The 27,319-nt window shown below is 38.7% G+C and overlaps 2 long non-coding RNA genes across 2 annotated transcripts; one reads left to right on the forward strand and one right to left on the reverse strand.

The window, feature by feature from the left end:
* The first annotated feature begins 694 nt into the window (after positions 1 to 694).
* On the forward strand, positions 695 to 4,184 carry LOC150056146 (uncharacterized). Its single transcript, XR_016537291.1, has 2 exons — positions 695 to 823; positions 3,843 to 4,184. It is a non-coding gene; the product is annotated as an uncharacterized LOC150056146 (long non-coding RNA).
* A 764-nt stretch (positions 4,185 to 4,948) lies between these two features.
* Positions 4,949 to 26,822, reverse strand: LOC150056147 (uncharacterized). Its single transcript, XR_016537292.1, has 3 exons — positions 26,763 to 26,822; positions 15,764 to 15,860; positions 4,949 to 5,006 (listed from the first exon to the last, which is right to left on the reverse strand). It is a non-coding gene; the product is annotated as an uncharacterized LOC150056147 (long non-coding RNA).
* Positions 26,823 to 27,319: the final 497 nt, after the last annotated feature.

Genomic DNA, 27,319 nt, shown 5'->3' on the forward strand with positions numbered 1-27,319 from the left:
CTTTCTCCCCTGCTGTCACTGTATTTGATTGTATGTCTTGTATATATATTTATCTGAATTAGAGAAGGGAAACCACAAAATGGTGAGACAAAGGACAAAGGGTGAACCAATGCAACAGCAATACTCACAAGACACTATGTTGGAAACGAACTTTATGACTTGTGGGAGGAGAGAGATTGGGGGTGAGGGAAAGTGAGAGAAAAATGAGGGAGGGGTAACAGTGTTTGACAAGAAATGTACCCAGTAGCTTACATATGTAACTGGAGCCCCTCTGTACATCACTTTGACAATAAAAGTAAAAATGTAAAAGTATAAATAAATAAACTGGGTGTAGTGGCTCACACCTCGAATCCTAGCTACTCAGGAGGCTGAGATCTGAGGATCAAGGTTCAAAGTCATCCAGGGCACTAAAGAACGTGAGACTCTTATCTTTCTTATCTCCCATAAATTACTAGAAAACTTGGAAGTGGGGCTGTGGCTCCAGGAGTAGGGCAGAAGCCTTGAGCTGAAGAGCTCAGGGATAGTGCCTAGGCCCAGAATTCAAGCCCCATGATGGACAATATATATATATATACATATACATATATAAATTAATTTGATTGCTTCTTAAAGCATAAACAAATATTTCTCCTTAATTCCATCAAGGAACTTTCAGTCTATTTTTGTGTATTTCTAATTCTCCTCTCTAGATGGCAGCACAGATGAAAAAATGGCAGATGGGCTCAGAACCTGTGAACAGGCTGGTTGTAGCTGCAACAAACTGCTATCCACAGCCCTTCTCCAATTCACACTTCCTCTGCTTTTTCAAGAAACAGAACCTAAGGTATGATGACAGACATTTGCTTGTTTCCCACAAATAGATGTAATCAGTCACAAATAATGTGAAGAACTAATGACAAACTGATGTCAGTGGATGAGGAAACTAATGTCTTTGTCAGCATCTATATCTCATGTTAGTTACATTTGCAAAAATGTTAGCTTTATTCCTAAGTAATTCAGAATACCATTAAATAAGATCATTTGCATCATTGCACTAGGCTTCTGAAACACCCAAACCCAAGTCACCTGTATTGGATTCATTTGAGATATCCAACATTGCTGTTTACTGATCCTTTGGTCAATGGATGCTTTCGGTCTTCTGTTAAGTGGTCCTGTTAAGTGGTCTGTTAAGGTGCCACTTTGGGACTTAGGAAATTAGCATGAAGGTTAACACAGCATTAGAAGTATTTAATTTATGGTTGAGTTAATAATGAAAAAGGAAAAGGAGTGGAACAAATTCATAGAGACTTTTATACTTAACATCACAACTCCACTAGAGATTCTTTGTTTAAGGGTTTCCTTACAGTAGCTCATTGAATCTCTTCATTAAGGAATGAAATGGTATCTTCTAATAAATGTTCCCAACAAAATCTGTAAACAGAAATTTAAAAAAGAAATACAACATATTAGGAAATTGGCCCCTACAATGATAGAATCTGAAGGGTTCAGTAGTGCTTCAAAGAACACTAAACTGTTCATGGGTAGTGGACTGGACAGAAGCTAATATAACCTGTTCCTTTTAAGCAACACAGTAAAATACTCACCATGGGAAGAAAAAGAAATATAATCAATAAATAAAACCAAACTGAGGCCAAAATAAGAAACAAATTTTGATTTACAGTGTATTAGAGAGTTGCTCTGTCTCATCTTAATGAAAGAATGAAAACAATCATTCTAGGAAATTACTATAAATATAACATCTTTCCGATTACTTCTAATAATTAGAGGGAGTTGAAATTAGTTACTGTTGTAGCATCTGTCTGCCTTTCTCAGCTCTCCAGGTCTTCACTATTTATTAGCCCTAGGAAACCTAGCCCTCCCCCCTCACTCCCCTGCAACACAGAGACACATGCACACAAATGGGTGCTTTCTCTGCATCCTTATAAGTAAAGCTGGCTGGTCTTCTACACTCACATTTCTACAAGTTTCAGCTCTCTGCTCTTTAAGAGCTGCAACTACAGAACCACTGCACCATACACTATTCTAGTTTTGTGATCTGGCTCAATTTTTCCCTCCCAGACTAACAACAATCTTATCCCTCGCATCTTCTCTTCCCTTGCCAGCTAGACCTCATAGAAATGTTGTCTGCACTAGTTCAACCTCCTCACCTCTCGATCGCTCTCCACAATTGCTTTCTCCAAGGTAACCTTGTGATCTCTGTATTGCTAAATTCAAAGGACAATGTTCACTTCTATCTTTGACAGCCATGTTTGCCATATTGCCCTTCTTGACTTTTTTCTTTCACCCTATCATCTATGATGCAGCCTACATACTCCCAAATATCTCTGTCTAGCTCTCACCTTTCACTTGTGCTTCAGGCATTGTCACAAACCAACTCATTTTCTGTCCAAACCTATTCCTCCTCCTGAACTGTAAGTGGCAAGCAATATTATGGACTATTGCTACAGCCATATTGGTATATCATCCCTGATTGCTCTCTTCACCATCTCTCACCTCCATCACTACGAACTCTTTATTCTGTCCTCTAACTGCCTCATATCCATTTGTTTCATCTCCTCTGCTGCCACCATGCTTTCAAACCATTGCCCACACAGTAGCTATGCAGTTACAATGCACAAGAATCTCATAGACACAAGATTCCATGCTTCTTGTCTGCAAAACTTTTCTTGGAATAAATTTGATTTCTGAATCTGAACCGCTAAGGTTCCAGGAAGATAATATAAGCTAAGCTCTCTGAAGTGAATTTCGTGATTTGTCTATAATACTACATCAACACTACATTTTAGAATTCACTTTTGGACCTTCCTTTCTCCTGTTCTTGCTTCATATGCTTGGGACTTCTAGGGCTCACTGCCCAAGGGAAGTGGGGAAAAGGATGGAGGTCTTCATGTGCCTGGTTGCTTGTTGTGAACGGAGATGGTCTTCATGCTGATCTGAGCTGCTGATGCGTCGTCATGTCTAGTCTCCTGATGGAGGCAGCCCTCCTCCCCCGCGCCCCAGGGTATCCTCCAAAACATTTGATCCTTCCGACTCTGATAAGGGATGATGAACTGGTTGGGTACACAAATAGCTTTATCTCCCAGAGGGGCAGCCACATTCTCTGCATCCCAGCAAGTAACCCAGAAATAGCCCCTCCTATTGCCTAGAAGCTCATCGTTCACCTGCCTGAACCCTGTAGCTTTTCATCATCTTTAGGACAAAGTCTAAACTTTACAACTTGACATAGAGTTATGATCTGTCTTAAAATTTCCTCTCCTGGCCAGGAGTTTAGCCTAGTGGTAGAGTGCTTGCCTAGCATGCACAAAGACCCGGATTCAATTCCTTGGTATCACATACATAGAAAAGCCAGGAGTGGTGCTGTGGCTCAAGTGGCAGAGTGCTAGCCTTGAGGAAAAAGACCAAGGACAGTGCTCAAGCCTTGAGTTCAAGACCCAGGATTGGTAAAAATAAATAAATAAATAAATTAATTAATTAAAATTAAAAAAATTACCTCTCCTGCCTCAGGTATAATTTTCTGTCTTTTTGTAGAGCTTTTTTTCTTTTTCTTTCCTAATCTCAGATTAAATGTCACCTGCCCAGAAAGTTCTGCTGTACCTCATCCCTACTGATAAAATGTGCCTCTATGATGGGCTCCCATAAACTTCTGACTCATAACACTATAATTTTATTTGTTTGATATCCCATTACATTATAAATACCTCTAAGCTCACTCTCTAGCACTCTCTGATACCTAATAGGTGATCAATAAATGCTTGTTCAATAAAAAAGAAATGAAAAAACAAATTTAATGTGTTAAGATGTTACTCATGCATTATGTGGTGTGCACTCTTACTGTCTTATAGAAGGACTTGGAACTTTAGAGCTTCCCCAAAAGCAAATGAAACTCTACAGAGCAGAAGTGGGCAAAACAGATGTAAATGAAGATTTCATGACAAGACAAAGAAGAAGATTTAAAAGGATACATTTCTATCACTCTTAATGACTCTCTTTGGGTTTTCCTCCTTTGGTTCTCCTTTCTTCTTGTTCACCAGCATCTAACTCAGCCTCTACTTCTCTTTCCTAATCAAGTATTACTGCAAGAGGACTATGAAGGAGGAATTGGAGTTGAGGCAGTATCATTAGGAGAAAACTAAATGAGGCCAGTCAGAAGTGGTTACCTGAATTAAAAAAATAATAAAGTGAAAGAGCAATGTGTGTTTACAAGATGTTCGTCAGGGAAGATAAGCAGGATGTGATTACTGAGTAGATTTTGGTAGCAGAAAAAAGAAAAGAGGAATATAGAGTTTATCTCAAGACTTGGAAAATGCAAAGAGAAATAGAGATGGGGGTAGGTGATGGTGACAAAAGATTGGGAGTGTCACCAGATTCAAATTATTACTGATGGAGACATGAGAGAGAATTAAACAAAGGACCAAAGGGTGCTGATGGCTCATACCTGTAATCCTACTTACTCAGGGGACTGAGATCTGAGCATCACCATTCAAAGCCAGACCAGGCAGAAAAGTCCTTTGAGACTCTCACCAATTAAGCTAAAAACAAAAACAAAAAAGCAGTCAAACAAACAAAAACACAGAAGTGGAGTATTGGCTCAAGTGGCAGAGTGCAAGCCCTAAGCTAAACAGATCAGGGATAGCACCTAAACCTTAGCTCAAGCCCTTGGTTCTGTATGTGCACTCATGCATGCACACGCACACACACACACACACACACACACACACACACACACACACACACACTGAAAGCCACAAGTAGAGTTGTGGCTCAAGTAGTAGAGAACTAGCTTTGAACAAAAAAGCTAAGGGAGAGACAGTACCCAGCCCTGAGTTCAAGCCCCAGAACTCACAAAAATAACAAAGATGGTTCAAAGTGGCGGTCAATGGTGTCAATAGCAATGATGCTGATAGATTGAAGGGGTAGGGAGAGAACAAGAAGAACCAAGAACCTGAATGTTGAGATGAGAGTATGGCTCAGTGTTGAGTGCTTGGTCCAGGGTTCAATTCCCAACACTATAAAAAAGAAAAAGAGAGTCATTTAAAATATGATGTAAAAATCAATGTTAATAAATTCTTTATATGGAAAAAATAAATTCTTTAATAAAAAAAAGAGAAAGGAAAGACGAAAGAGGAAGAAAAGAAGTAAGGGAGGAAGGAAGGTAGGAAGGAAGGAAAAAAGGAATGAAGAAAGAATAGTAAAATGCTTTGCTATAATGAAAAGTAAAGAAGAAAACTTGCATAATTAGAAACAGAAGATGGAGAACAGAGTGAGGGCCATGTACGACTCAATGTGCACAGGGAATTGGAGTTCAAGAAATCTAGGACCTGGGGGTGGTGGGAGGGAAATGGGGACAAAAACATGAGAAGGGGTATCGATGTGTGACACATATAACTACATTATCCCAGCAATAAAAAGAAAGAAAGCACAAAAGAAATTCAGGACCTAAGAGGGACATAAACACTTAGAAGAAGAAAGAGAGAGAGAATATATGTTTTTCAACAGCAAGGACACAGGAAGAGAAGATCCATGTTGGAAAATTTTTTATTTCTTCAATTAAGCAAGAAAGTCATATGCAAAAGTAGTATGGGAGCAGATGGGAATTAGGAAGGACTTAGAAAAGGAGCAGTGGGAGAATGTGGTGAAAACATTTTTTTTTTGCCAGTCCTGGGCTTAAGCTTAGGGCCTGAGCACTGTCCTTGGATTTTTCTCAAGGCTAGAACTCTACCACTTGAGCCTTAGCACCACTTCCAGCTTTTTTTCTATGCATGTGGTACCAAGGAATCGAACCTGGATCTTTGTGCATGCTAGGCAAGCACTCTACCACTAGGCCAAACTCCCGGCCCCAGGAAAACACTTTTTTTTTTTTTTTTTTTTTTTTTTTTTGCCAGTCCTCGGGCCTGATCTCAGGGCCTGAGCACTGTCCTTGGGTTTTTTCCTCAAAGCTGTGCTCTGACACTTGAGCCAAAGTACCATTCCTGCTTCTCTATGTTTGTGGTACTGAGGAATCAAACCCCGGTCTTCATGCATGCTAGGCAAGCACTCTACCACTAGGCCAAACTCCTGGCCTATGGAAAACAATTTTGAACAGAAAATTTATCGAGAGCTCAGCCAGAAACAATCCATTAGGAAGACAGGGAGCAATGAAGGGCCTGAGGAATGGGAACAATTACTGAAATTGTCAACATAGATAACAAGTTGAGAGGAAGGTGTGCAAAGGCAGATGGGTCCCTCGTACTTTGAGAACAGTGGAAAAACAGGAAGGTCAATGACCCCGATAAAAATGACATCAGAATCTTCCAGGTATTTTCTCTGAAAAGTGGCAAGGTAAATGTCCCTTTAAATCATTAACTAAACCGGCATTAAATTCTGGGCAGATTTTCCCTGGTGAGGTGATAAACTTCTGTGACCCCTCGGGGGCAGTTGAGATATGATCCACCTTCCCTGTCTGGACAAGCTCAAGCTGGCTTCCCTCCTCCTGCCAAAGTAGGCTAGAGGTAGGTGCCAAGATTGCATGTCTTAAACTAATTACCACATTCCACAACGTGGGGTTCCTGCTGGTACTGCCTTTATGCTCATAGAGAGCCCTGCTCTGAATCTTTTTTCACAAGTGACAACACTGTGGGAAAACAAGAGTGTACTCACTTGGAACACATTGCTTGCTTCTAGATCATACCTACCATATTGTGAGTTACCACAGTAATTCTTGCTCAAATGCTGCAAGACTACTTCCAGAGCCTGTCTAGGCTTCTTCCCCAAACCTATCTTCCTTAGGGCAGACAAGGCTACTAGGATGTTCAGTCCACCTGAGAGGTGACCAAGAGGAGCCTAGAGGCAAAAATGCCCGGAGCAGGAGTGTGGCCTGGAGCATCTACATTCATGCACAAGAGGCCTTTCATAGTCAGGACAGGAAGAGAAGGGGGAGCTTCACACTGGGGTCCAGCTTACCCATTTCTGAAATTCCTAGTGTAGAAGCCCAAAGAGTCTAAAAACGATATTCAAACCTTTTCTTTAGGTCTTTAAGAAGACAGTTATCAAAAAAGGAAAATAGAACTTTTTGTTTAGTAATTTGATTTGTAGCCTTTTTTTTTTTTAACACTGAGGCAGGGGATATTGATCTTCATTTAGTATTCTTCCCTTGGCTCCAGATATGTGAGAGAGAGACCTGGCTCTTGCAATGTACTATTTAGCTATTGTGACTAATAGTCCTACAAAATTATCATCCTAAATTTAGTTGACATAATAGATACAAATTGTATCCTAAGATGGTAACAAACAAAACCCCTGTTTGCATTCCTAAAAGATTTGGTAGTCTAAGCCCTTCCTCCAGTTTTTATATCATTTGATATTATTTGATAGAACATATTTTCCTATTTTACTCATGTTCAAATATAAACTACATTTTCTAAAAGAATATTTTTATCTTGTGATATCTAAGGTACATGTTAAGCCTTTGGTATATGAATGCAGTCAGGTAAATATACATCAGAAAATTTGTTTTGATTTGGAGGGTAATTTATCATTTAAAGAAAAAGAAGTTACAAATTCTTTCTGACCCATTCATTCTTAGCAGTGTTGTCTTTGACTCTTGCCCTCCAAATGCATGTACTACATATTCATTTTTTCATATTAGACCTTAAAGGAGTAAAATCAAGTGCAATGAAAATGTTTCATCACTAAAGTAAAGTGATGAGCCCTGGATCATCTTACAGAATCCATAATTCTCATTTCATTTGCACAGTAACAAGCCTTTTTTCTTTTTATTGTAGGGGTAATGTACAGAGGGGTTACAGTTACATTCATCAGGTAGTAGGTACATTACTACTTGAACATTGTTACCCCTTCTCATGTTTTTCTCCCACTTTCTAATAAACAAATAGATGTATAAACAATATACCAGGTAACAAAGTCAGATACATTAAGAACATGAGTATCAAGCCCTTTACTACACAGGAATTTCAAAATGGAAGAGGACCTCTTAGGAGAAACTGAGCTACCATCCTGCCAGTAGAATCTGAAAGAAACTCTGTCTTTTTTGGCTGAATCAAACTAAGTAGGCAGTTTCATTTCTAAGGCATAAAAACTTACCTAAACTTGAGAAGACTGAAGCTCTTTTTTTTTTTTTTTTTGCCAGCCCTGAGCACTGTCCTTAGGCTTTCTCAAGGCTAGAGCTCTACCACTTGAGCCTCAGCACCACTTCCGGCTTTTTTCTATGTATGTGGTACCGAGGAATCGAACCCTGGTCTTCGTGCATGCTAGGCAAGCACTCTACCACTAGGCCAAACTCCCGGCCCCTGAAGCTCTTTTTTTTTTTTTTGCCTGCGCACTGTCCTTGAGCTTTCTCAAGGCTAGCGCTCTACCACTTGAGCCACCATACCACTTCTGGCTTTTTCTGTGTATGTGGTACTGAGGAATAGAACCTGGGGCTTCATGCATACTAGGCAAGAACTGTACCACTAGGCTATGCTCCCGACCCTCAACCTTTTGACTAAAGTAATAGGTTGTTGGTTGAGTGACACAAGGCAAGCCTACCAAGTTTTTCTATTCTAGAGCTTTTACTGATGTTAAATGTACGAAGGAGATAAGAGTCAGAGGTGGGAGAACTATAGTCTGAGAGAATCCCAAGCAAAAACATGGGCCTGTCCAAAACAAACAAACAAACAAACAAAAGCAAAAGAGGGCTGGTGCATGGCTTAATGGTGGAGCACTGGCCTAGCAAATGCAGATCTTGATTTAAATTCCAGTACCAACAAACAAACATTTTGCAAATTTGGAGGATTCAGATTTTAAAGTTCAGATTTTAATATAAAATGGATACTTTAATATAAAATTGATCTAAGGAACAAAGAATGAACAGAGAAAGTTTCACCCAGTTTCTCATTCCAGCCTACTTAGATAAACAAAGAATACTTGCATGAAGGAAACACAAAGTCCTAATGAGTTAACTACAGATTACAGTTCATTGGTCAGGTCCAGGTAGCAAACTAGGACTTTTCATAAGCTGTTTATTTTGGCTGTTGAAACAGGGACATGCCTGGGCAAGCCACTCAGAGTTGAGTTTGAAGTTCTTCTAGAAATATAGTAGTATTTGTGATTTCCAATCAGCAAACGACCACCAGGTTTTCTTCTGAATTTAGGTCCAGCTACACTACTAGGGCTTTTTAAAGTTCACAGTATCTATTCTTTTTTCAAATGTCTATTCGGCTCATTTATTAAGTCAAGACGTTTAAGAAGTTTAGAGTCAAAACTACTTTAAAAATTGTTTCCCCAAAGCCAGACAGAAAATCCTACACTGAAGCTAGTTTTCTTTTATTTTAGCAATTTTTTTTGTTGTTTGTTTGTGTTTGATTTTTGCCAGTCCTGGGGCTTGAACTCAGAACTCAGGGTCTGGGCACTGTTCTTGAGCTTTCTCAAGGCTAGCACTCTACCCCGTGAGCTACAGTACCACTTCCAGCTTTTGCTGTGTATGTTATACGGAGGAACATAGTGCTTCCTGCATGCTAGGCAAGCACTCGACCACTGGGCCACACTCCCAGCTCTTTAGCAATGTTTTTACCCAGACAAACCATAAATTAAGATAAATTGGGAATCTAAGGCTAGGCAAAAGGTATATGTTCTAATTTTGCTTCATATGCCCATTTTTCTTTTTACCAGAAAGAGAAGCATTCTGTATGCGTGTGCATGCATGCATGCGTGTGTGTGTGCGTGTGTGTGCGTGTGCGTGTGTGTGTGTGCGTGTGTGTGCGTGTGTGTGTGCGTGTGTGTGCGTGTGTGTGTGTGTGTGTGTGTGTGTGTGTGTGCGCGTGCGCGTATTCATGTGTTGACTCCAGGACTTTATGCATGTTACACTTGTGCCTCACTACTGAGCTACTCCCCAGCTCTAGAATGAACATTAACTTAAATTGTGTTTTTTCATTTATGTCATTAATGCTTACTTTAGCTTTGAGTACTATAAGGTTCTCCTTCAAACTTGTATGGGGAATAAACTTGGCAGTGATTTAAAGTAACTAATTCATATGTTGGTTGTTACAAGGTCCAATAATTAAAGTCTACCTTGAAGTAAGTTATTAACTCTCCAATAAAAAAAACACTATCAACTTATTTATCCTACTTGACAGATGAGATAGGGAAGTTATTGACTACATATAATCACCTCTGTACTCTTACCACTGAGCACTAGGGTCAAATGGATATCTAGGTGGCTCAAGGACAAGGTTTAAATCTAGACTGGTTGATGGGGGAAAGGGGAGAAGGTGCCCTTGAGTCTTGTTACCTTTGCAATATGGTCTCTTTAATTCTATAAAGTCCATTTTTGCTCTTTTATAAAGTCCTCAAACATCTACATTCAAAACAGCCTACACTAAAATCCAGCATCTAGATCAAGAAACATTACAAGCAACCAAGAAGCCTCCTCTTCATGTTAATGGTAAGAAACACCATTCCAGGAAGAGTCCAGTTGTAACCCTCTTTCCTCACCAGGGTCCTGCCTTTCCTCGCAGGCAAAATCTCAAAGCTATGTGAGCACTTCCAAATCTGAGGGCTTGGGCCTGTAGCCTCACAAGCACCCTGACTTCATTGGTGAGAAGGGTCATGAAGGGCGTTTCCATCATTTATATTCCTAGCATACACCCTAAAGTGCACAAAACAAATGAATTCAGGTCCTGGCCAAAAAGGAGTGGAGATCTGTCATTGCCTGAAATTCGCATCAGCTTATTACAACACACCAGCATTTTCTCACGGAAGGGTGAATGATGTCGATTCTAGTATAATTATCTTTGTGTAATTGAAAACTAAATCACTGATGACTGCCTACTTTAAATACTCATTTAAGTACTTTCAATTTTATTGCACTTATTTTTGCAGGACGTGCTACTACTGAATAGTCTATTAATGTGACTGATGTGTTAAAATCTGAATGGGTACACTAAAAACTAGCACAACTCCAAGAGATGCCCTCTTTTTCCAGAGATCGTTAGGGAGTGTTTTCTTTTTTCTTTAATCCAGCTATTCAAGTAATCTATTATTTCAGGTCTTTCTCCAAAGACATCAGATTTTTGCCAATAGTCCTCAAGTTTTAACGTGCATTCAAATCACCTGGAAAGGTCTTGTTAACGCATAGCTTCTGATAGTATTTGATAAGTCTTAGGGCCTGCTGCTGGTCTGAGTCATACATTGAGGAGGAAGACTGGCAAGAACTCAGAACTCACTGGGAGCCTAACTCCTGGTACATGCAGACAATTTCTCTTCTTCTCTTTTTTTTTCTTTTTACTTTTTTTGCATCAGTCCTGAGGCTTGAACTCAGGATTTGACTGCTTCCCTTGAACTATTTTGCTCAAGAATAGTGCTCTATCAATTGAGCCTCATCTTTGCTTCTGCCTTTCTGGTGGTTAATTAAGGATAAAAGTCTCTTGGACTTCCCTGACTTGACTTGCTTTGAACCATGATCTTCAGATCTCAGCATCCAGAGTAGCTAGGATTACAATTGTGAGTCATTGGTGCCCAGAAAACAGTTTCTTCCTCTTTTCTTTCTTCTTTTAATCTTCTAGTAGTTGTGCAAAGTAGTCTCAATTTTATTCATTTATTGATCAGTGACACCTCCCCTTTGACTAACCCCCACTCTGGGTAGACTATGTTGAAGGTCCATCCTAATTTCACAGTTCTATGATTCAATAATCCCTCTTTACTTATCAAGTAAATTTCTTTAGGCTTCTGATTCTCATCATTTCAGTTCAGTGTTATTTTAGGTACTGTTCTGTGTTGGGAAAGCATATTTCACCTATTTACAAATCTACCTAAACCTATGGGAAATCTTGGTTAATAATAAAACAGTCCTAAGCTCGGATCATAAGCTAAACCTGAGTCAGCAATGAAGGGTTTTTGGTAAGATAAGCAAATGTAAATTTGGGTGAGTAACCAAAAGAAAGGGACAGCTAATCCTTCCAGAATAGAGTCTTTATATGAATTCCTTATTCAAATATCTACTACTGGGAAGGACAGCAGAAGATGTAGAGAAGAGCTAAAAGCATTGGCATTATTTACTTGTGAAGAGAGCAAAAAGGATACCTTAAGAATTGTCAATAGGCTGGGCACGGTGGCTCACCTGGTAATCCTAGCTACTCAGGAGGCTGAGATCTGAGGATCTAGGTTCAAAGCCAGCCCTGGCACAAAACAACCTGAAACTCTTATCTCCAATTAACCTCAAGAAAACAGGAGGTAGGGCTTGCCTCAAGGGTAGGGTGGTAGCCTTGAGCTGAAGAGCTCAGGCTGAGTTTAAGCCCTATGACCCCCTCACACACATAAAAATGAATTGTCACTAAACAGCAGCAGAAACCTATGAAGTAAATGGCTTGACAGTGCATCAGTAGATTTAAGTTAGCAAAGCAGAACTTGTTTATGATTCATGATGATCCTAGGTGTTAGGATTGCCAATAGTGGTTTCCTTTTCAAAGTACTCTTTTTTAAAAATTAAAATTGTTACTATAAAGATGATGTACAAAAGGGTTACAGATTTACAGATATACAAGTCATATAAAGAGTACATTTCTTTTTGGACAGTGTCACCCCCTTTCTTGCTCTCGCCCAACCAAGTAAAATCAATCACAATTCTATTAGTTAGTTGCCTTTCAGTTGTGTTATTAGTTGATCTCTCAATTGAGAACCTACCACATACCATTGTAGAAACTGAATAATAGGAATCATATTCTTATGAAAGTATTAGAAGGACAGAGAGAACAGAAGGTGGAGGGCCACTTTTAGGCTTCCTATTCAGGCCACACAGCTACAATCTAGAAGTCAGGAAGCTCTGACTTCCAGACACCTCTGCTTACGTCACAGCTATTTCTTACCAATGAAGATGGTAAGGCACAGAAAATGTACTGACAATCCCATTTAGAGTAGCATGTATCTGAAAAATGACAGTGAAACTAAGACAGGGAAAATAGCTTCCGTCTTCCCTTTATCATCTTAATCTATTCATTATCTGGTTTGTGAAATCTCAGTTGTATACAGAATTCTCTGAGCAAGACAGCCTAAGAACAGCATTTGTTGTTCTTGTTTGATCCATAAATCAGTTTTGTTGAAGCACAACATATGTTCAGGAAAATGCATAAGCCATAACTTTAAAAGCTTGATAAATTTTTCGTAAATTGAACACACCCACATGTAGCCAGACCCCAAGTCAGGAGATAGAAATCATTAGCATATCACAAACAATTCTTATGTTCTTTTCTATTATTCACCTCAAATTGATGACAGTTCAGGGCATAGTATAGTAACAGAACTGAGACCCTGGGTTCATACCTCAGCATTGAAAACAGAATGAAACAAACAAAAATGGACAGTCCTGGCTTCTAACATCACAGACCATTTTGCCTAGTTTGAATCTTGAACAAAATTGGGAGATACAGCATATACTCCTTTATGACTGAATTTTCTTGCCCAACACTATATTTATGAGGTTCATACATGTTATATGTAGTGATTTTATCTATTGATGTTGCCTATTTTTATTGCTATATAGTATTTCATTATAGGACTATGGCACAATTGACACATTTTATTGCAGATGGGCATTGGGTGGTTTCCAGTTTGGAGTATTACAAATAGTGCTACAATAAACATTAGTGAACACATGTGCATTTCATTTGGACGTGTAAAATTGGAATTTCAGCTATGTATATGTACAGCTTGAATAAGTACCATTAAATAGTTTTCTTGCCAGGCACTGGTGGCTCGCACTTAAGAATTCTAACTGCTCAGAAGGCTAACATCTGAGGACCACACTTCAAAGCTTGGAAATGAAGTCCAAGTCTACAAAAAGTAGAAATGGTGCTATGATTCAAGTGGTAGAATGATAACCTTGAGGGGCCGGGAGTTTTGCCTAGTGGTTAAAGTGCTTGCCTAGCATGCACGAAGACCTGGGTTTGATTCCTTGGTACCACATACATAGAAAAAAGCCAGAAGTGGTGCTGAGGCTCAAGTGGTAGAGCTCTGGACAGTGCTCAGGCCCTGAGCTCAAGCCCAGGACTGGCAAAAAAAAAAAAAAAAGAATGATAACCTTGAGTGGAAAAGCTAAGAGACAATGCTCAGGCTCCAAGTTCAATTATCATTATTATTATAAAAGTTTTCCCAAGTACAGATGGACTCTGACTTGCAGTGGTTTGACATTTTTTTAAAGAATTTATTAATGTTGATTTTTACATCATATTTTAAATGACAAGTTTAACAAACAAGTGTTCAAGGAGGGAATCTCTATTTACAATCACTGGGACTTAGTATTTAGAACTTAATCAAAATTAGGCTAAGGGTTTGTATGTCATAGAAACATATTAATTTATGAAATAAAACATGTCTATAGTCATAGGTTTTTATGTCTATATATTGACATATTTTTAATATACAAGTGTTGCTTTGCTGTCTTCCTTTTTCTCTTTTTTTCTTCATTATTCCTTTTCTTTTCTTCTCTTTTTTTTTTAACTTTAGCTCCTGTCTTTTTATGTAAGCCCAGGCTGGCCTTAAACTTTTAGTCCTCTTTCCTCAGCCTACTGGGTACTAGGAGGTACAATTGTGTGCAGCCACACCTAGCAATTTAGCCATTCTTCTGAAAGGCTAATTACAATGTATTGATATTACATTATGATTTTAGTTAAGTCTTTCACTGGATTTTTCTATTGCCTTGTCTGACATTTTTTGTTGTTGTCCTTTATTGGGAGTTTTTTTTTTTTTGAAAGTTTCTTCTGCCACTCAGTGACTTTTTTTTCATTCTTTTATATAGCTCAGTTTGTCACATATCTTCCTTCATGGTTCATTAATTTTTGTTTTGTCTCAAGTTAAGAAATCTTTACCAATTCCAAGATCAGAAGAGTATTTGCCTGTATTTTTTTATATAAAACTTTATTGTTTAAGATAAAATAATGGCATTTGCAGGGAAGTGGATGAATCTAGAGCGAATCATGTTGAGTGAGACAAGTCAAGACCAAAGGAACAAAAGGTGCATGGTATCCTTAATATGTGGCTATTAAATCCAAAGACTACAAGAGCGAGGACTCAATAACTGCATACCCAATGCTATGGACATGGTAATGGAAATACAAACATAACTATATCGACATAAAAACCTATGACTCTATAGACATAATGTTTTATTTCATAAATTAATATGTTTCTATGACATACAAACCCTTAGCCTAATTTTGATTAAGTTCTAAATATTAAGTCTCAGTGATTGTAAATAGAGATTCCCTTGTTGAACACTTGTTTGTTAAACTTGTCATTTAAAATATGATGTAAAAATCAACATTAATAAATTCTTAAATAAAAAAAGTTTTAAAAAACTTTATTGTTTAACTGTTCACATTTAGATTTACAATTCATCTGATACTAATGTTTATGTATAGTGAAAAGTAGGAAATAAAGTTTTTAACTTTTCAGTTCCTGCATATCATGTTTTACACTAGAAAACCAGTAACTCTGGGCTACAGATGTAGCTCAGTTCTAAAGCACATAAGGTCATGGATTCCTTTTCCAGCACTGCCAAAACAAATAACCCAACAACCATAATGACAACATCAACAAAACAGTCCCCAAACAAACAAAGGACAGCTAATTCTAAACTTGGAAATTGAAGTTTCTTATCCAAAGCCTCAGCACATGCCAGGTAAGTGCTTTACCACTGGGCCACACTCCCAGCCTGTGAACTCCTTTTCAAATGTGATGTATAAAAGCAGTTCCCAGCAATTCCCATGTTCCATGCTTCCTTGATGACAACATCCACCTCCGGCAGCTGCTCTGCCTCTTCTTTTTTGTCCTGCCTCTTGGAATGTCATCTTGTTGCCCTTTGTTCTTGTTCAGAAGTTACAGCCAGAATCCATCTGCTCTCAAATAAAGAAGACCATGGTTAGACCTGGTGGAGAAATGTCAATGTGATAGTGAGTGTGAATGTAGCTGTGGCGTGAGATAACTTACAGAGCTTTCCAACTATGAGGAAGGAAAGGGGATGGGAGCAAAGGAGGGAGCAAAAAGAAGAGCAGAGGAGAGGGAAAGGAAAGAAAGGAAGGAAGAGACCAGGAGTTTGGCTTCCCTGCATGCACAGAGACCCAGGTTCAATTCCTTGGCACCATATATATAGAAAAAGCTGGAAGTGGTGCTGTGCCTCAAGTGATAGAATACTAGTCTTGAGAAAGCTCAAGGACAGTGCCTGGGCCCTGAGTTCAAGCTCCAGGACTAGCAAAAAAAAAAGGTGGAGGGGGAGTATTTGAGGAAGAATGCTTTAATAAGAAAATAAGTGCAAGACAATCCTTTTAAAAAGCATGAGGGAATGTTGATTTTCTTAAGATTTATTAAGCTCAAACAATCACCCCCTGCAGGTTTCTTTTTTTAAATGGGACAGTTGGCTACACATGGTGCCTCACACCTGTAATCCTAGCTACTCGGTGGCTGAGATCTAAGGATCAAGGTTCAAAGCCAGCCTGGGCACTTAAGTCTGTGAGACTCTTATTTCTAATTAACCACCAGAAAACTGGAAGTGGTGCTATGCTCAAGGGATGGGGTGGTAGCCTTGAGCTGAAGAGCTTGGGGACAATACCCAGGCCCAGAGTTCAAGCCCCACAACTAAAAACAAAACAAAGCAAAACAAAAAAAAAATGGGACAATTGGTATTTTCTCAATCTTATTCAAGGTGTTATACAAAGGAAGTTTTGAAACATTCTCTAGCTTCCCTTCAAGCAGATTTTCCTCCACAAAATCCTATAGAAATAGCTAGTTAGCCAATAGAACAATAAAACATATTTGGAGACTTTTCTTAACTAACTTGTGTCTGAGTCCTTGCTCTATCCCTGACATTTAGATATAGCCTTTTGATTCAACAACAACAACAATAATAATAGCTTAAGAGGTTATGAACTATTACTGTTTTATTATTCACTTCAATTTCTGTTTCATGCCCCCATATCTTTGGGCCAAAAAAAAGTCATTTCGGGATGCATTTTTAAGTCATATCACACAGTTTTAGAATCTTACACTATTCCAAGGCTTCTGGAATGGTGCAGGCATATTATCTGGTTCTGGATTACTTTACAGTGATATGATCATGACTGAAAAAACATTGTAGAATATCCGTGGCCCCTTTACAGATAGGGCCTTCTATTATTTCTGGGCTACTCTAGAGGTCTGACCCTGAATAGCTTCTTGGAGTCTGCCAATTTTATTTGACTAACCCTACTAATTACTCAATGTACATTGTCTTAATCCACATAATGAGCCTATATTATAGTTGATCTTATTATCCACATTTTATAGCTGAAGACATTACGTGTGATTAGTTAGTGACGAAGCTTTTGCTATAGATTGACTGTATACTCCTTTATGTGAATTATCATTAGATTGGTCCACCCTTGTTCTATCTTTCAGATCGTAGTAAACCTCTTATTATTATCTCAAACCATTCATCTTTGCCAAGACGCATCACTTCAAGGTTTTCCAATCATCTTAGTTAATCTCTTTATTGAATTCACAAAACAAGTATTTCTAGGGACTCATGTGTTCAACAGTTCTATTGATTGAATGGGAGAAGGAACAAAAGAACAAGAGTTTCTTTCAAAGGAAACACAAAACACATTTTATGATGTTATCGAAATTATTCTAATGGAACTTCCATTAAACAGAAAGAATCTAAGGAGAAATTTTATTTACTAACCCATTGATTGGCCTTTGAGACTCACATTTATGTAAAGTGTTTTATGTTTGTACTGGGTTTTGAACTCAGGGCCTTGTATTTGTTAGATCCTCTATCACTTGAGCCATACCTCCAGCAGGTTTTGTTTTCGTTATTTTTCAGATGTGGCTCTACTTATTGCCTGAGTCAGACTTGGACTGTGATCCTCCTACATATGCCTCCTAAATAGTGGAGATTATAAGCCTGTACCATTTCAACCAGCTTATTCTTTTTTTTGCTGAAAATATTTCATCTGAGATTTCTGTGACTATGTTTGGTCTTAGAAAAAGGAGAATCTGAACTATTTTCTCCACTGTCTGGTAGGTCTGGCCAAACAGTTTATAATCTTATGGACAGCAGCAAAAGAAACAACAACACAACAACAATCCATCGGAGTGGTCAATTTGCTTTGTTACTTTCCCTTCAAGTTAAGAGAAATTTCAGGAGGATGAGAGATCGATGGGCACCACACATGCAGGAAAGGAAGAGTGCTACATTGAAAGAGACCTTGTGAGAGATTTAATTATTTATTTGTTGTGCTAGAGGGGAATATGTTGAAATCAAGGCCTTGCACACATCTGCATCCCAGCCCTTATCTTCTTGAGACAAGACCCCAGTAATGTATCCCAGGATGTCCTTAAACTCCATCTTCCTGCCTCACCTCTTGAGTACTTATACCATAGGCTTGAATCACCACATCCAACCTGAAAAAGTGTTACACTTCTATCCACCAGTTTTGTTATCTATAAATCGGGGTCACAGTACCTACCTACTCAATAGGGCTACTATAAAAGCATATGAGATAAGATTGGGTGAATGTGTTTTATAGCTTTCAAGCTATACAACATTACAGACTTTTGAAAATGTGTTATGTTTTCCTTGCTTTTTAACTCTAGAAAGTATTCTGCTCAGCCAAACAGCATTACATTCTAAAACCATTGCTAATTCTCAGTGGTAGTAGTTTGATAAAAAGCAATAGAGAGAGAAACAAAAAATCAGTGCATATGGATATGGTAATGGAAATATAAACATAACTATATAGACATAAAACCTATGTCTCTATAGACATAATGTTTTATTTCATAAATTAATATGTTTCTATGACATGCAAACCCTTAGCCTAATTTTGATTAAGTTCTAAAAACTAAGTCCCAGTGATTGTATAGAGATTCCCTTCTTGAACACTTGATTGTTAAACTTGTCATTTGAAATACGATGTAAAAATCAATGTTAATATATTCTTTAATAAAGAAGTTTCAGTGCAGGATAGGGAAAGTGTATATGTCTATATGCTGGTTTTTCTTCATTCTCCATTATTCCAACAGAAAGAAGTACCAGACAGATAAAGAATCTACTCAGATGTTCATGTTACCACCAAAACAGCTGTCCATTCCATGTTCATTTAATCACTTTTCAGTGACAAAGCATGTATTCAGCATGTGTGAATACCTGGATTTGATCCTCAGTACCTCATTTGTATGTTTGTTTTTGGCAGTACTGGGATCTAATCAAGACAATTACAGCGCTGGAAATAATTTGCCCATTGAGTTGTATTCCCAAATCTCTTTAGCACCATCAAAAGAGAATTTTCACAGCTAAGACTTTCATAGACTTTTGAAGATTTCACTTACATATGTGAAACTGATCAAGATTTCTTGAGTTCACTCCTAAGAATTTTAGATAATAATGATCTAGAATAGATGGCCCTTGCCAATTCCACTCTACTGGACCATGTAGGCTGAATTCCACCTCATGAAAAGAAAAAAAAAAAAAGCAAAAGAGCAGGGATGTGTATGGACTCAGGAAGGGTGGAGATAGGAAGTTCAGAGTGACTCACTGCAGCTTCTGGAAGGGATTAAGCTTCCACCCCCACAAGCCTGGTGGTGTTCACTCCCACTTCAGAGGATGAAGCAGATCTTGACACGAAAGCAGTTTATGGTGTCCCAATCTAGATAAAAAGCCTATGCTCATTGTTAGCTTCTAGATTACACAGGTAAAATGTAAGAGCATACATGCCCATGTTTATTGAGGCACTGTTCACAATAGCTAAGATATGGAATCAGCCTAGATGCCCATTAATGGAAAATGAGTAAGAAAAATGTGGCATATGTACATGATGAAATATTATTGAGTCATAAAGAGTAATGAAATCCTGTTGTTTGCAACAAAATAGATGGACCTGGAGGGGATTAAGTGAATTAAACTAGACACAGAAAAACACGTATCACATGTTTTCTGTCATAAGCGGAAGCTTCAGAAGTTGGCCAGAATGTAGAATATTGATTACTAGAGGATTTTAAAAAAATGAAAATTGGGGCTGGGAGTTTGACCTAGTGGTAGAGTGTTTGCCTAGCATGCACGAAGACCCGGGTTCGATTCCTCGGTACCACATACATAGAAAAAAGCCAGAAGTGGTGCTGAGGCTCAAGTGGTAGAGCTCTAGCCTTGAGAAAGTTCAAGGACAGGGTTCAGGCCCTGAGCTCAAGCCCAGGACTGGCAAAAAAAAAATGAAAGTAGGGTAAATAAAGGATTAAAGTATACATGTGTTGAAATATCATAGTAAACTTTCCATGAATACATAGTTTATATATGTTGATAAAAATAAAGTAAAATATTAGAAGTAATAAATAAAATAAAAGAAATAACAAGTATTTGGTGTATTCAAAGCCTTTAAGAAGGCCTGTCTTGAGGGAGTTGTAGTTCAGTGGTAGAGCCCTTTCCAAGACATGTGTGGGGATTGGGTCCCCCTTGTCCATGTGAAAGAAGGGAGACATGAACATATCACTTGCTTATATAACTCTACCATTTGATGTAATTAAGAAGATGAAATATTGGGATGGAAACGTGGCTGATAGAGTGCTTGCCTAGCATGCACGAAGCCCTGGGTTCTATTCCTTGATACCAAGTACACAGAGAAAGCCACAAGTGACCCTGTGGCTCAAGTGATAGAGTGCTAGCCTTGAGGCTAGCCCTAAGTCTGAGCCCCAGGACTGGCAAAAAAGAGAATATGAAATATTAAGAATATGAAAATACTGAGCTACCAGGCAAATCATTCAAGCTGTACCTATCATGCAGAAACACTAAAGACAACTTAAGTTCCTAACGTAAGAAATTAAATATATCAGTATAATATTATGCTTTTTACATTTAGTATAAGAGGCAACTGCAAAGAGGCTTTTACTGTGCATTAAATAAAAGTCCCCCAACTTTGAATCTGTGCCCTTTGATTTGAGCTATATCTGAGAAGTCAACTTGGCAATCACCATGAGCTCCAATAAAGACCAGATTCACAGATAAGCAATCTTGTGTGGAAGGCAAATTGCCATTCAAATAAGCAAGGTCTTCATCTTATCATCTTAAAGCAATCCGATAAAAATTGAGATCATCTGGCTCCTGTTCTGTTCCACTAGTAAAATAACTTCTCAGGAATCCCTTCTAAGGAAAAAGACTAAGCTAATGATCAACTTAGCTGTATCTATTACCAGGTACTGTTTTAACTATACATAACTTCTCACCCACTGCCCCCAATTCTTCCTATTTAACCTAAAGTTGGTGTCTGCACCTGAGCTGAAGATTTACTGAAATGCTTCAGTCTTCCCATGACTGCCATGTCCTTTCTCTGTCCTTCACCATATCTCTTTATTTGGCATATGGAGGTGAGTGGCCAGACCTAATTTGGGACTCCTGGACTTTGTGCCTAGTGTCTAAACCTTGGTTCCAGTACTATTATAGATAAATATTTACTTATGTGATAAGATGTCTAAAACGTATTAAGGACAAACACACGTTTAAATAACAAATATATACCCAATTGATTTTATTTTAGCCAAGCAAATAACTGTGTAGCTGTGCTTCCCAAAGCACTTAAAAAGAAGGATGTGGTGGTGCATGCCTGTGGTCCCAGTTAGAGATAGGAAGACCTTGAATTTAAGGCCAGCATGGGCCGCCTAAGGATCATAGTCCCGCCCCTTCCCAAAAGCTCCTGAAAGGGTCTCTGGTTCAAGATGACAGATCGACTTCAAGCTTTTAATCTCCTCTTGCTCTGCAAATCATCTCAAATGGTTTAAAATCCACACATACACAGAGTCACAAAGACGACAGTTTATAAAAATACTAAGAGAACCCCCCCCCCCTCACTTCCTCTGCCCATTTCTGGGTCTTGTCTCCAGAAGTGGGTAAGACTCTGAGAAGTAAAACAAGAAAATGGGAAAAGGAGATGAACCTTTCTTTTAATTTTTGGAAATCCCCCCTTATCAAGAGAGGACCTAGATTCCTAGTGGAAATGTCAAGCCTCAGCTAGTACCAAACACTCTATATACTATGTTTATTTCTATATATAAGCAAATATATGCCTTCTCTACTTAACTACTTAAGATAATTTGGTATATAAATTAGACATGTAAGACATAAATGATAACATAACAACTCTGAAATTATTTAAAACTAGTGAATTATTTGGGGGCCTTGGTTGGCTATAGTAACTATAATCTCATAAAGCTAAGCCAGAGATAAGGGGGGGATACTGTACTTAAATGCTTTTCATAGTATTGTGAGGTTTTGTGACTGTAGAAGTTACTGAATACTGCCCAGTGCTGGTGGCTCATGCTGTAATAATCCTAGCTACTCAGGAGGCTGAAATGGAAGATCAAGGCTTGAAGCTATCCTAGGCAGAAAAGTCCATGAGACTTTTATTTCCAATAAACTACCAAAAACAGCCATCACTAGAACTGTGGCTAACGTAGTGGCTCACCAACTCTGGACAAAAGAAGCTCAAAGACAGTACCTAGGCCCTGAATTCAGACTCCAGGAATGATACACACACACACACACACACTCTCTCTCTCTCTCTCTCTCTCTCTCTCTCTCTCTCTCTCTCTCTCTCTCTCTCTCTCTCTCTCTCTCTCTCTCTCTCTCTCTCTCTCTCTCTCTTAAAATCTGATGCCCATGGTTCACCTTTGTAATCCTAGCTACTGAGGAGGTTGAGATGTGGATGCTTGAAACCAGTCCAGGCAGGAAAGTCCATGATCTTATCTCCAACTACCCAGCAAAGAGCCAGAAGTGGGGCTGTGGCTCAAGTGGTAGTATGCTGTGTTACATATATAGCAGCCTCATGTATCTTGTCTTTAAAAATTTTTTATTTAGTTTTATTGTTAGGGTGATGTACAGAGGGCTTGCAGTTATCTACTTAAGGTAGTGAGCACATTTCTTCTCAAACACTGTTGCCTCCTCCTAAGTTTTTCTCTCACTTTCCCTTTCTCCAGCAGCACCCCCTCCCACACCAAGTACAAAGTTAATTTCCAACATACTATCTTGTAGGTATTGCTGTTACATTGTTTTCCCTTTGTTCTTTGTCTCACCATGTTATTGCTCCCCTTCCCTTCCCTAATTCAAATAAAGGTATATGCAATACACCAGGTACCAAAATCAGATACAGTGACAAGGGATAAACCATAGGGGAAAGAGCAAAATAAAAAAGAAATAGCTTCCCATTGTATGCTAATAACAACAATCACAAAGGAAAAAAATCTTGTTTCCATATCCTGGAGTTCATTTTGCTTAGCCTCATCCTATATGATCATAATACATATATATATTATAGAGCTATTATATTATAGAGCTATTATATATAGCTCTAATATATATAGCTATTGAACTATTGTAGTTGATTCTCTGGCTAGGAGAATTCTAGACATATACTAATTATTACAAATGAGGGAAAACATGGAGTCTATATTTCTTTAGTTCTGGCTTCACTAAATATGATTTTTTTCAAAATCATTCCATTTCCTTATGAATGTAGCAATGTCATTCTTTCTGATGGCAACATAGAATTCCATTTTGTATATATAACACATTTTATTGATCCATTTATCTGCTATGGGATATCTGGTTGATTCCATATCTTAGCTATGGTAAACAATACTGCAATGAACATACTTGAGAGTACTAGTCTTGAGCACAAAAAGTTCATAGACAGCTGGGTGACAGTGGTTCACACCTGCAATCCTAGCTATTCAAGAAGCTGAGATCTGAGGATTGGGGTTCAAAGCCAGCCCAGGCAGGACAGTCCAAGAGATTTTTATTCTCAACCACCCGAAAGGCAGAAGCAATGGTGAAGCTCAATTGGGCACTAAAGTCTGTGAGACTCTTATCTCCAATTAACCACCAGAAAACTGAAAGTGGAGCTGTGGCTCAAATGGTAGAGTGTTAGCCTTCTGAGGAGCTCAGGAACAGAGCCCAGGCCCACAGTTCAAGCCCCATGGCCAACAAAAAAGTTCATGGACAGTGTCCAGGCCCTGAGTTCAAGTTCTAGGTCTGACACTAAAGAACAAAGTTCTTTAAAGCTACTGAAGAACAAGGGTATCTTAGATGGTAGAATACTTACTGACAGGCTCAAGGCCCTGAGTTAAAATCTCAGTACTACAACAACATAATAATAAATAATCCAACATGGTAGTTCTCAGCTGTAACCTCAATAAAAAGATGGGGTGTTTGAAAGCATGACTCAACAAGTAATCTTGAGACCCTCAATACTGAAAAAAAATCCGGGAGTTTGGCCTAGTGGTAGAGTGCTTGTCTAGCATGCACGAAGACCCAGGTTCAATTCTCGGTACCACATACACAGAAAAAAAAAAGCCGGAAGTGGTGTTGAGGCTCAAGTGGTAGAGCTCTAGCCTTGAGAAAGTCCAAGGACAGTGCTCAGGCCCTGAGCTCAAGCCCAGGACTGGCAAAAAAAAAAAAATCCACAATATTTAATGAAGCATATACAAAAGTAGGAATGCAAAGTTGCATGTTGCTCATACCTGTAATCCTAGCTACTCAGAAAGTTGAGATCTAAGGATCACAGTATCACAGTTCAAAGCTAGCTGGGCAGAAAAGTCCCTAAGACTCTTATCTCCAATTAACCTCCAAAAAGCAGCTCAAATAGAACGTTAGCCTTGAGCAAAAAAATTCAGGGACAGTGTTCAGGTCCTGAGTTCAAACCCTCGAATGGACATGGACACACGGACGGACACACACACAGAGAGAGAGAGAGAGAGAGAGAGAGAGAGAGAGAGAGAGAGAGAGAGAGAGAGAGAGAGAGAGAGAGAGAGAGAGAGAGAGAGAGGCAGCAGTATCATGTCATTTTGCATTTAAATAAACTAGTATTCACCTGAACTGGGGTAGGTTGGAGGGAACTGAGAAAGAATAAAAGGGAAAAAAATAAAATAAAATGGGAGAAATGAAACAGGAGAAAGAATTTTAAATGGTGTCGTGATTTTTGCCTGACTTTTCTTTCAATTACCATGAACTAATTCAAAATAAATATGAAAGAGATGACTGGAACTTGCTCCATTTCTGGTCCCATTGTTGTTCATACTTTGAATATCTGGTCATGCTAAGAGTAAATTTAGTGTTAACAGTATTTATTTTTATTTGCTAACAGTGAAATAAAATAGCTTATAACTATAACACTTCATTAGTTGCCAAATGACAAAGCAACATTATGTCCCAACACTGAATGAATAATTAAGGAATTTTCATGGATAATTCTTACTCCATTCTTAATTTAGAAGTTAACTTGAAATATAGATATTGGTAAGTGACTTTTCTACCTGGGCTCCTGAGTAGCTAGGATTACAGATGTGATTTACCAATGCCCAGTTCGAGAAGTATTCATTTTGTAATAGGAAAATTGTATCACAATTTTACATTAACTGTTCTCTCCAGTATAAAACTCAATCTGTTGGTGTCAAATAGAATTCGTAGTTTGCTTCTCCATTGTTTTTGTCCTTGTGTAGTGTTTTATGAAATTATCTGCAACTCAAACTTCATATATATATATATGTGTGTGTGTGTGTGTGTATAAGAAATTTTTTTTAGATTTTCATAATATACTTAGAGACTGCCATTTGAAGAAGAAAGAGAAAAAAAGAGACAGAGAAAAAAAAGAAAGAAAGAAAATGCCATTTGTAGCCAAAATGTTAAGCTACCACTATATTGTATACAAAGTTACCCTAGGGCTGGGAGTTTGTCCTAGTGGTAGAGTGTTTGCCTAGCATTAATGAAGACCCGGGTTCGATTCCTCGGTACCACACACATAGAAAAAAAGCTGGAAGTGGTGCTGGGGCTCAAGTGGTAGAGCTCCAGCTTTGAGAAAGTCCAAGGACAGTGCTCAGGCCCTGAGCTCAAGCCCAGGACTGGCAAAACCAAAAAAAAAAAAAAGGCTACCCTAGAAACTTCAGCTAATACAGAGAGAAACTCACATATGGATGATTAATCTGCATTTCTGCCTACCAATTGAGCAATTAGGGTTGGGCTGCCCCCAAAGAACAATACTAAAATCCTGAGAAACAATCGGGCATTTAGCTCAGGGACCTATTTGGAAGCCAAATCCTATGGATCTTTGTGAAGACAAGGGATAAGAAGCAGATGAGGCCGGCAAAGCCCAGTAGGAATCTGTCCAACTTGGGAGCCTAACTGGATTGTAGTATTAATGGTCCCAATCAGTAGAAAGTGAAGGGACAAGACTGTGTGTTCCCTGTGGAAGACAAATTCTTGACTGGATGATGCATAGTTTAAGCAATTTAATTTTAATACCTTTAGCCTTACTGATTTGTTTAATGTCTTAGGTTTGAAATGGAAACAAAATACTGTTTACTTTTAAAATTGAGTAAAAGGCTCTGTATGAGCATACAGTGCTAGGGCCCTGGTATGTAAGAACAGGCTTTAAAATATTTATTGAAGGCAAAAGAATATAATATATCATTTCTATAGCATATTTGTTGTTCCTTTTTTAAAAAAAAACTGTGGAAGGGGCAGACCATATTTCCCATTTAGCTCAGAGGATAAGTCCAAAGCCACCTTCCTGTTCTCCTTTAACATTTTGCAATTTGTTTACTTAGTCTTGGCAACAAGAATAGCATTTTTCTTGCATGGACTCCATCTCTAAGAAAACACACACTTGGAAGCCGGCTACAACAATAAGCTTGCCTATTTAGAATAAGTCCATTGGCAGAGTTGGCATGGATCAGTCTTAATCCTTTCTCAAGGCATTGAAGCAAAGTACACAAGAGAATACCTGTCAGGGGTTGTCTCCATCCTGCTTGGCCATCCATAGAAGGTTACCGCCACCTTCTCTATTATGTTAGGACTGCCAAGGGTGCTTTCTGGCAAGCTCTGCTGAAACCAATTCAGGGATCTCAAATAGCACAAGTCCCAGTAGGAGTTCTGGAAATTCTACAGACAATAGTCTTTTTCCTCAGATGCCCTGGAATGTCTGCCAACATCCCAAGCTGGCTCTCTTTGTACATCAGCTCCAAGATCTCAAACTTGTAGCCACACCCCCCCAATAGGCTCCTCCCTAGAAGTCACACTTCCACTACTCAGTACCACTTTCCTAGAACAGTGTGTCCATTGCACCATTTTGCCTAAATCTCTCGGGTACACTAAAATTTCCTTCCAATTTGGATTGTGCTTAGCAATTCCAGTACCCCCTCCCCTCTGTTCCCAACCCTACCCTCACCAGGTCTTCTGGGTGAGGCCCATCCTAAATGTCCACCCACCCTCACCCACCCCAACCCATCCCAACACATTATCTTTTTTTTGGCCTTTAATCAACTACAACAGAATTTCTTT

This window comes from Megascapheus bottae, chromosome 12 (genome assembly GCF_031878675.1).
Source record: "Megascapheus bottae isolate mThoBot1 chromosome 12, mThoBot2.hap1, whole genome shotgun sequence".
In the NCBI taxonomy this organism is placed as follows: Eukaryota; Metazoa; Chordata; class Mammalia; order Rodentia; family Geomyidae; genus Megascapheus; species Megascapheus bottae.